General features: G+C 40.8%; 1 pseudogene; it reads right to left on the reverse strand.

Moving 5' to 3' along the window:
• Positions 1–553: 553 nt before the first annotated feature.
• On the reverse strand, positions 554–1,594 carry LOC102811927 (annotated as a pseudogene).
• Between the last annotated feature and the right edge of the window lie 9,991 nt (positions 1,595–11,585).

Below are 11,585 nucleotides of genomic sequence, written 5' to 3' on the forward strand. Positions count from 1 at the left end.
GACTACAATAAAGACTGAACTTTTCCCATAAAGCTGAAGGCTCTAAAAACAAGAATAACCAGAGAACGTCCATACTGGAAAGCAGCATCAAGATCATGTTTAAAAAAAAAAAAAAATTAGGAAAACAAATACTGCCCCCTAAAAATCAGATTACATTTGAGATTAGGCCACATCCTAACACATCAGGAAACACAGTAGAAATAAATAACTGACAAATGTAAAGTGGCTGAAAAGTTGAGGCTTTGGTTGGTAGGAATTACTGTTGTTTCAATACAATTCTTCCAACAGCATTAGAGCTATAATTTGGCTTAAGACATGCTTAAGCACATCACATACAACATAACTATATTCTTCTTCCAGTTGGAATGCCAAAGAGATTGTGATCCTATAAATTTATTGAATATTATTCCTTGATACAAAGGTTTTATACTGTGAATTTTCTTGAAAATAATCACCAGAAGTGACTTCCTTTCATGTGTTTAATGGGAGTTCTATGTTTCATATTCACAATTGTTCATTTAAAGGCCTTTGTTTTACATGAGATTCCCACCAATTATCCATGGCAATCCGGGTCTTCAGTCCAGTGGGCACCTCGCTTCTCAGCCACAAGTTTAATGAATTGGGAATGGCTGGCATAAAGCTTGAGTTTATCATCAATGTCCATCCATTTCACTTTCTTGGCATCATCACCCGCTTCCAGAGGAAGATTATCCATTATTTCACCTGTTTCATCATGGTAGTTTGCAGCCTGTGTTTCCATCCATGCATTATCTGTGTTCCGAGGATCATCCACGTAGCCTTGATAGACCACAAAATGTTCTTGACTGAATAGTTTGTGCAGTTGTTCCTCCAACGCCTGGGTTTCTGCCCTGGATTTCTGTAAGGAGTTCATGGCCTCCTCCCCAAATTCTCTCTTCAGTGTGGCACTGAGCGTCTCTCCTGGGTTCACCATTCCCCCTGGGATTGCCCATTCGCCACAGTCCTTCCTTTTGATGGCTACAAATTGTAGGATGTTTTCCCCAGAAACAGGGTGGGAAATGTTATTTCCCCTGTTATCCCTCTTCCACCTGGTTATGATGAAATCTGCTGCATGATTGGGGCCCCAACGCCCCAGAAGCCCCCGGCCAACCAGCCCAGTCCGACCTACAGGATTTCTAGGTCTACCGTTTTCAATCTCATAAAAGCCATTCTGGCTCCTTCTTTCAACATGCCCATCTTTTTCATTAAATTTAGGAGAGAAGTTCCTTTCACCCACCTGGGGGTCTGCCCACCTGGGCCCAGCCAGGACAGACTTGGCAGTGTATTCAGCAGGGATGTACTCTTGCCATTCCACCTTCCAGCTCACATTCTCATAGGGAACATGGCTTCGCTTCACTTTGGAACAGGGATATGGAGATATTAGGGCCTTCCTGTGGAGGTTCTTAGAAGCGCCATTCAAGCCAGACATGGTGAAGCTTAGAAGAAATCCACGTGTAGAAACTGGGCTCGAACTAGCAGGGATGTTGGGGCAGCTGCAGGGCCTGACCGCCACAGAGATCAAGGCCATAGAGAGAGACACCATTCCTAAAGCCTTTGTCAGGTGGTGTCCAGCCATTCACCACCCAGCACCAGCCCGGCGTCTGCCCCTGCCAAGAGGTGGCCACAGTGATCTCACTTAAACAGTGCAGGGACCACTCACGCGCCGGACTAACTGCACTGTCCCCACCCCCACCCGACCCCGTGCACAACGACCCCAGCCAGGTGCCCCCGCACCCACTCACGGCTGCCTTTACGTTATTTTAAATCAAATGATGTCCACGTCTGAAGTAGAAGTGTTGGAGTTCACAACATAGCCAATAAAATTAGCAAACAACAACAAAAACGCTTTTTTGCTTAGGAAGATATGAGCCACTAAGTATTTTTGATTTGCTGAGTCTGGATCAGTGTCTATTTGGGGAGGCAGAGAGAATTTGGGAGGAGTAAATTCCCTGCTTGGGATGCTCAGAAGCTGAGGGGTGGTGAACGCAAAGCGAGCGAGAGAGAACTACTTGGTTCACTGAGCCCGGTCCTGACAAGAAATACATATGATCTGATTTATGTGGTGTAAGAAATGTGGGAGATGATGTCAAATCTCGGGTCCGTCATTTACAAACAGAATCGCTTGGGCCTGTTGTTTAATCTGTCTTTCCAAAGGAGTATTTGGCTATGGCATACCAGGCGAACTCTGCTCATGAACTCTGCTCACACAGAATTCTGCTTGGGAAGGCAGGCATACGCGTTTAAAAAAAAAACAAAAAACAATTTTTTTTTTTTAAATACAGTGAAAGAGCAGAGCCAGATAACAGTTAAAAGCGGAACCAAATCACGTTCAGATGCCAACTTTTTCCTCCTCCTATCTTGGAGTTTCCTTGGGCAAAGTTATTTAAATTTTCCTCAGCTTCCTCCTATGTTAAATGGAAATACAAGGGTTATGGGGAGTGTGGTGGTTCTATAGGATAAGCACTGGACTACAATCTACCAGGTGCTCCACAGAAAAAGTTGAGGCTATCTGCTCCCACAAACATTTACAGCCTCGGAAATTTTATTATAGGGTAAAACCCAACTTTATGGGGCTTAACAACAACACAACAATATCTAGTTATGGTGACAGTTAAGCAAGTTATTTATTACCTGGGAAGCTGTTAGCACAAGGTTTGGCCCACAGTTGTTGTTGTTGTTAAAGTGCCATCCATTCGGTTCTAGCTCATAGTGAACCTGTATTGGGTTTCCAAGGTGTGGTTGGTGGGTTTGAACTGCTGACTTAAGGACTAGAAGTCCAGTTCTTAAACTACAGTGCCACACCAGTACACAGTAACTACTCACAAATGTTAGTTGTCATTATTATTTTACCATTGATTTTTTTCATCCTGGACCCTGAAGACTGTAAATCAGAATAAGATGATTGTGGGAATTAAACAGTTCACATGTAAGAAAAGAAAACAAACAGAAACCCTACAGATTTCTCTCCCTGGAGAAATTCAGGCTGAGAAGGAACAGCATTTAGGTTCTGAAAGGACAAATAAGAGAGAAGAAGTGGCCCCGGCTTAGTTAGGGAACTAATGGAGTACTGTGTACTCTAATTGAAACCCAGAGGATTTTTAATGCTTCCAAAAATTGGTTTCATGCTACACCAGCCCCATGAGAAAGATGTTCAAGGAATAAATAATTTGATAGTCAAATATGTTTGAGGAAATTTACATATTTCATCCTATCCCTCAGGGAATCCCCTTTTAGGGAGTCAAATTCACGTTTGTATTTTAAAGTTCCTAAGAAATCCTGCTCTGGGAGCGTATTGGTCACGAATCGGGCTGCGAACCTTAAGGTCAGTGGTTCGAAACTACCAGCCGCTCCGCGGGAGAAAGATGAGGCTTTCTACTCCCGTAAGGAATTACACCCTCGGAAACCCTGTGCAGGGTCGCTATGGGTCGGAACCGACTCGACGGCACTTAACAACAACAACAACAAGAAATCCTGCAAAAGTTTTTAAAAATCAATTACAAACTCAGATTTTCTTTCATCCAATGTTTTATATCTAGGTTATCTGACTGAGGATAGTTTTTGATGCAATAAATGGTAATATTTTAGGAACACATTTCTTGAAGTTTAGAATGATTTCATAATATGTGTATCCATGGGGATAGATCTCCAAGCATTTGAAAGTTATCACAATCACCATTAGGGAAACCACCCTGCTGTTCCGTCGACTCGGCCTTGCCGCAACCCTATAAAACAGAATAGAACCGCTCCCTTGTTGTTGTTGTTAAGTGCTGTCAAGTTGATTCCAACTCATAGTGACCCTGTTTAGGGTTTCTGAGGAGCAGCTGGTGAGCTTGAACCTCTGACCTTTTGGTCCAAACCACCCATGAGGTCTAGTGCTTATCCTACAGAGCCACGCAATACTCAACCATTGTTGTTGTTGTTAGGTGCTATTGAGTCGGAACCACTCATAGCGGACCCCATGCACAGCAGAATGAAACAATGTCCGATCCTGGGCCAACCTCACTACCGCCGCCATACTTGATGCCATCAATGATGTCACCTGGCTGATCCATCTCGTTGGGGGTCTTCCTCTTTTTCTCTGACCCTCCACCTTACCCAGCATGACATCCTTCTCCAGTGACTGTTCTCTCCGGACAATGTTTCCAAAGTAGGAGAGACGAAGCCTAGCCATCCTGGCCTCCAAGGAGCACTCTGGTTGCACTTCTTCCAAAACAGATCTATTGGTTCTTTTGGCAGTCCATGGCACTTTCAGTATTCTCCTCTAACACCACAACTCAAATGCATCAATTCTTCTACAATCTTCCTTATTCACTGTACTCAACCATTACCATCTTTAAAAGATTTCTAAATTAGGTGACACACTGTGAGGCAAACCTTTTGAAACCTTCAGGCTTATGGAAGGCTTGAAATCCAGAAAAAGCTGCAATTCTGGTGTGGCACTGTAGGATAAACACTTGACTTCAAAGTTGGTTTGAACTGCAAGGTTGGCAAACTCACCAGCTGCTCCCTGGGACCCCTATACATGGTCATTTGCTGAGTTATGACTGACGTGATGGCACTTATTAACTAATAATAACAGGAAGAACAAAGGGTGCTATTGCTGTAAGATAAGCACGGAGTTAACTAAAAGGTCAGCAGTTCAAACCCAACAGCCACTCCTTGGAAACCCTATAGAGGGTCACTATGAGTTGGAATCAACTCAAATGGCAGTTAACAACCACCACCACCACCACAACAATGTGGGGAACAAAACAGGAGAAAAGTACTGAGAACAAAGAAACATGAAACTTAATCATCATTCGTGATCATCATCATCCCACTGTTGAGGAGAGTCTCTTTTAAAACCATCCTGTTGAGACTTTCTGCCTTCACACCCATGTGAATTTTTGAAGACTGGCGTTTGAAGACTCCATACATACCCCTTTGTCACGGTGCTTTAGTGGTTACAGTTCTGGCTGCTAATCTCAAGGTCGGCAGTTCTAAACTACAAAAATCCCTTCTGGCTTTAATATTTTAGGATTATAAGCTCTATGAATATCTCACTATTGGAAGGCAAGGCCATTTTGTGCTATAGGATCCGGTGTTTAGTAATAAACAGCCAGATGCTCCAGGGCAAAATACATACCTGATGAAAGTAAGGAAGCTGGGAAGGCATGGTGTATCACATGCAATGAGAAACAGTCATACAACACCTGGAAAGAGACTTGGAAAAGGGTAATAAAGTGTTCTGTTTTCATTTTACCATCATCAAAGGAAAGAAGACAGTTAAATCAGACTATTTAATGATCATGGTGCAAACAGTGCCTTAAGGGAAGGCAATCTTTATTCTGGTATTTGCTAGAAAACCACTGTGGAGATTCCCTTTCCTAAATGGTCTTCTGAGACAGAAATATTTTAGATAAAAAATCAAACAGTTGTTGTTGTTAGGTGCCATCCAGTTGGTTCTGATCATACCAACCCTATGCACAATGAACAAAACACTGTTAGGCCTTTTACCATTCTGATCATTGTTGCCATATTTGAGCCCATTGTTACAACCACTATGTTGAGGGTCTTGCTCTATTTTGCTGATTCTCCAGCAAGCATGATGTCTTCCTCTAGGGGCTGGTCTCTCCTGATAACATGTCTACAGTAGGTGAGAAGTCTTGTCATCCTAACTTCTAAGGAGCATTCTGGATGAACTTCTCCCACAACAGATTTCACATATTCATGATATATTCAATATTCTTTGCCAATGCCATGATTCGAATGCATAAATTCTTCTTCAATCTTCCTTATTCATTATCCAGGAGCCCTGGTGTGGCACGGTAGAATAAGCACTGGACTTCTAACTGCAAGATTGGTGGTTCAAACCTGCCAGCCACTCCCTGGAAGCCCTATACAGGGTTGCTGTGAGTCAGAACCCAACTCCATGGCACTTCACAAAGGCAATCATTCTCCAACTTTCACAGGCATATGAGGCAATTGAAAATACGATGACTTAGGTTAGGCTTACCTGAGTCATCAAAAGCCTATCTTGGCTTTTTAACATGTTAAAGAGATCTTTAGTAGCAGATTTGTCCAATGAAATACGTCATTTGATTTCTTGACTGCTGCTTCCATGGGCATTGATTTTGGATCTAAGCCAATTGAAACCCTTTACAACTTCAATCTTTTCTCCATTTATGAGGATGCTACTTACTGGGTCAGTTGTGAGGATTGTTTTGTTTCTTTACACTAAGTGCTGAATTCTGTTGTCTTTGATCTTCATCAGCAAGCACTTCAAGTCCTCTTCACTTGCACCAAACAAGGTTATGTCATTTGCATGTCATGGGCTGTTGATACGTTTCCTTCTAGTCCTTATGCAGCAATCTTTTTCATACAGTCCAGTTTCTTAGATTATTGTTTGTTCAGTATACAAATTGAATAAGTATAGTGAAAAGATACAACCCTGACACACATGTGTCCTGATTTTAAACCATCCAGTATCTTATTCATTTCAAATGACTGCCTCCTGGCCTATGAACAGGTTCTGCATGAGCACCATTAAGTGCTTTGGAATTTCCATTCTTTGTAATGTTATCCATACGTTTGTTATGATCTATACAGTCAAGTGACTTTACACAGTGAAAAAGATGTAGGTAAAAAATTCCCAACAAAAGAAAAAGTTCTGGAAAAGGATTACATTAGAAGGTCCCAGATAGAGTAGGAGAAAATGTGGAACAAAACACAAAATTATTAATTTAACAAAAGAGACCAGGCTTTCTGTTCAGAAAGAGATTGGAGGAACCCAAGACTATGGCGCTCGACCACCCTTCAGGTCTGGAAAGGAACTCACCTTCATGGCCCAATTTTCAGCCAAGCAATAGATAGGTTGTATAGGGGGACAACAACATGGTCAGTCATTCTAAACCAAAAGGGCAACATTTACTTAAGGACAAAGTTTAGAAAGGACAGAAAGGTGGGTGCAATGGAAGTTAGAACCACAGGGAGGTAGTGGGGATAACTGTTGTTGCATGGGGTGGGGGGATTGTAATCATTGACATAAAACAAATTATGTGATTTGTTGATTGTAAAACTGATGATCTTATCTGTAAACCTTTGCTCAACTCACAATAAAAAGTTAAAGAGAAACGAAGAAAAGACCTGGCCCAGACAGCTTCACTGGAGAATTCTACCAACATTCAGAGATGAACTGACACCAATTCTACTCAAACTATTTCCAGAAAATAGAAAAGGATGGAATACTCCCAGATTCACTTTATGAAGCAAGTATAACCCTGCTACCAAAGCTAAGCAAAGACTTAAGTAAAGAATCAAAGTATAAACCAGTATCTCTCATAAACACAGACACTAAAATTATCAACAAAATCCTATACAATAGAATCCAATGATATATTTAAAAAATAATGCATCATAATGTACTGTAATTCATCCTAGGTAAGCAAAGATTATTAAACATTAGAAAAACAAGACAAACCACTACATAAATTGTTGTTGTGCAGTGCTGTCGAGTCGGTTCTGACCTATAGTGACCCTGTGAAGGGTTTCCAAGGAGCAGCTGGTGAGCTTGAACCACCGACCTTGCAGTTCAAATGGCTTTGCAGTCTGGCACATTAACCCACAGTACTACACCAGAACAACAGAGCAAAGGAAAAGATCTACATGATCATATTTATTATTCCAGAAAAGACAAAATCCAGTTGACAAAATCTAATACCATTCCTGATAAAAATGCTAAAGAGAGTGGGAATAAAAGGGGAAAGGGGAGTAAAACATAGGTAAATATCTGTCTGATAGTCTCTGCTTTCAGTCAAGATCCATCATACATTAACAATGATATCGCTTTTTATCTACTCTTCTGAAGCAGGCTTGAATTTTTGATAGTTTCCTGTTGATGCACTGCTGCAATTGTTTTTGAATTGTCTTCAGTAATATTTTACCTGTTTGTGGTATTAATGACGTTGTTCGATAACTTCCACATTCTGATAGATCACCTTTCTTTGGAACGGGAAAACTATGGATCTCATCTGTTGGCTGGCAAGGTAGCTGTCTTCCAAATTTCTTAGTATAGATAAGTGAGCATTCCCAGTGCTACATTCTTTTGCTAAAGCATCTCAATGGTTATTCTGTCCGTTTCTGGATCCTTGTTTTTCATCAGTGCCTTCTCTGCAGCTTGGACATCTTCTTTCAATACCATTTGTTCTTGACGGATGAGACACAGAATTTTCTGGTCCCATCCATGAAAGAGCCCTAGAGGAACTACAGGAAAAACCAGAGAAGAAATCTGTGGTCTGTCATTCTGAACTACTCCTGGGTCAGAAATTATCTATGTGACCCCCATTTTATGGAGAACATTACTGGGGGGTGGTGGTGGCAGGGTGAGATAGGGGGAAATAGGCTGATTACAGGGCCTAGGCAGTACAACAGACTCTAATACAAAAATCTTTCCCACCTCTTTTGAGGAAGTAAAAACAACTGGTATCCAGGCACTGAACGATCACAAATTATCCATCTTTTCCTGATGGATATATATGTTGTTGTTGTTAGGTGTCATCTAGTCGGTACCAACTCACATAAGCCGTATGCATAGCAGAACGAAACACTGGCCGGTCCTGCACCAACCACACAGTCATTGCTACGCTTGGGCCCATTGCTGCTGCCACTGTGCCAACCCATCTCATTTCGTCTCATTTCTCTTTTTCGCTGACCCTCTACTTTACCAAGTATGATGTCATTCTCCAGGGATTGGTCCCTCCTGAAAATACGTCTGAAGTATGAGAGACAAAGTCTGGCCATCCTGGTTTCTAAGGAACACTCTGGCTGTACTTCTTCCAGCACAGATTAGTTTGTTCTTTTGGCAGTCCATGGCACTTTTACTATTCTCCTCCAACACCAGAACTCAAATGCATCAATTCTTTATTCATTGTCCAACTTTCACAAGTGGTGGGATGGATATGTCAACTTTACTATAACTCACTTTAGAAAAGAATTGAGAAAAGCAGGGGAAAGTTTTGCTCTGTCCTTTAAGGTGATTATAATGATAATAAATACCAGGAATAGAATAATTTGTGTAGTGCCACCCAAACTAAGTGTTTCAGAATTGGGACGGTACAGCAGTATTAAATCTGTACCTTATGGCAGCCCAAATTCAACTTGAATTTGTTTTTATGTGGCAAAATAACACCACTTCATTACATTATAAAAAAGCTGAATTAAATTTGGGTGGTTCTACTAGTCTCAATCTGTGTAAGAGGAAGAGCTTGGAGACAATGAAATCATTAGCAACCTACCTTAGATACAGGGACTGTGATAAAGAGATAATGTCTTAAACCTGAGGATAGTTTAGTCTCGAAGTTAGACATCCTAAAGCAGAGAAAGAGGAGGTTTAAAGAACCGGAGTAAAAGATTACTACTCACTTTAATCCTATGAGAACCAGAATACTGTGGCAATTTACAGAAACAGTGAAGTCAGGAGAGGAGTTGGCCGTGGGGAGTGCACTTTCAGGTGTATCTTAAAGACATATGGTCTAGGGGAATGGAGTATGGGATAGGTGCCTGAGGAACTCTAGATGCTACCAGTCTAGAATTAATTCTTTAGATCCCTTTCAGCTTCATAGAACTGTATTAGAGGAAGTAGAAGGCAGATTTAACGGATTAAGGAGGCATTGTTGAGTGTTGGATCATTAGTCTGGCTTTGAAGTAAAAGAGAAAAACATGATTTTTAAAATTTTTACTTTTGAAAGATTATTACTTTAAAGAAAGTTTTAAAACTGACTTACAGCAGATAATGAATACAGCCAAATATAGAATAGAGGCCATTTACAAATAAGAAAACTAAAGCGAAATGTGTAACAAAAACATAACTAGCTTTAATTTATAGGAGAAAGAAGCTTTATTTTGTATGGTGTGATGTGAAGGTGTTTGGAAAGTCCAGCTGCCCCCAACATGTCTTCCTGACCCTCTTAAAATCCTGCCTGGATTGACACCAATAAAATACTCCCTGTTGAATGTAGTTTGTATTATGAAATACATTTATTTCACATTCAACTGTTACCATGCTTCCCGTTGAATTAATGTAGCCAGCTGACAACTAGCTAGCTCCTTTAAAAACAGTCATCCAAGGAGACAAAGATGTGAAGGGGGAGGAGGAAGGGATTGCTTTGGACTGTATGGCATTCAACAGCACATACATGAATGTTGTATTTTCTGTTATTAAGTGTCATCAAGTTGGTTTCAACTCATAGTGATAGGGAACACTGAATAGGTTCTAGAGCTAAAACTGTACATTGTGGTTCATTGACTCAAGATGCTTACAGTCCAGAGAAAGTGAACCGCATGAAGATCATAGGACTTGGGGAGTTTTCAAAAGTGAGATCAGGGATTCAGGAAAAATGGATAGAGAAGACTTGTTTTCTTCCATCATAATTTTGTTGAAGGATTGGGACACTCTGGGTTAAAGACAAGCTTTTCCTTAGTTCCAGTGAATCTATCAAAGGAACTATTAAAATTTAAACGTGCAGGTTTGACATGCTGTAGGCTCAGGATTTGCCAAACTTCACTGAAGGCATTGATAAGAAAAACAAGGCTCCGTGAATTGACAGAATACCAATAGAAATGTTTCAACAAACTGGAAGTGCTCACTTGTCTATGCCAAGAAAATTGGAAGACAGCTGCCTGGCCAATCGATTGGGAGATACACGTATTTGTGTCCATTTCAAACAAACATGACACAATGGAATGTGGAAATCATTGAATGATATCATTAATATCATATACAAGTACAATGTTGCTGAAGATAATTCAAAACTTTCAGCAATACATCAACAAGACATGATCAGAAATTCAAGCTAGATTCAGAAAAGAATGTGGAACATGGGATAACATTGCTGATATCAGATACATCTTGGCTAAAGCTAGAGAATACCAGAAAGATGTTTACTCGTGTTTTAGTGACTCCGCAAAGGCATTTGATTGTGTGACTAATAACAAGCTATAGATGACATCCTGCACTAATCTCACAATCTTTGATACACTTGTGCCCATTGCTGCTGCCACTGTGCCAATCCCTCTCATTGGGGGTCTTCCTTTTTTGTTTGTTTGTTTGATGACCTTCCACTTTACCAAGTATGATGTCCTCCTTTAGGGGCTGGTCCCTCCTGATAATATGTCCGAAGTATGAGTGACAAAGGCTAGCCATCCTGTCTTCTAAGTAACATTTTGTCTGTACTTCTTCCAACATAGATTTATTTGTTTTTCTTGCAGTCCATGATACTTTTAAGATTCTCCTCCAACACCATAACTCAAATGCCTCGGTTCTTCTACAGTCTTCCTTATTCACTGCCCAACTTTCGCATACATATGAGGTTATTGAAGATACCATGGCTTGGGTCAGGTGCACCTTAGTTCTCAAATTGACATGTTTGTTCTTCAACACTTTAAAGCAGTCTTGATTTGCCTAAGGCAATATGTCCTTTGATTTCTTGACTGCTGCTTCCATGAGTGTTGATGGTTGAACCAAGCAAAATGAATTCTGACATCTTCAATCTTTTCTCCATTTATATGAGTATTGCTTATTGGTCCAATGG

This window comes from Chrysochloris asiatica, unplaced genomic scaffold (assembly GCF_000296735.1).
Source record: "Chrysochloris asiatica unplaced genomic scaffold, ChrAsi1.0 scaffold00003, whole genome shotgun sequence".
NCBI lineage: Eukaryota > Metazoa > Chordata > Mammalia > Afrosoricida > Chrysochloridae > Chrysochloris > Chrysochloris asiatica.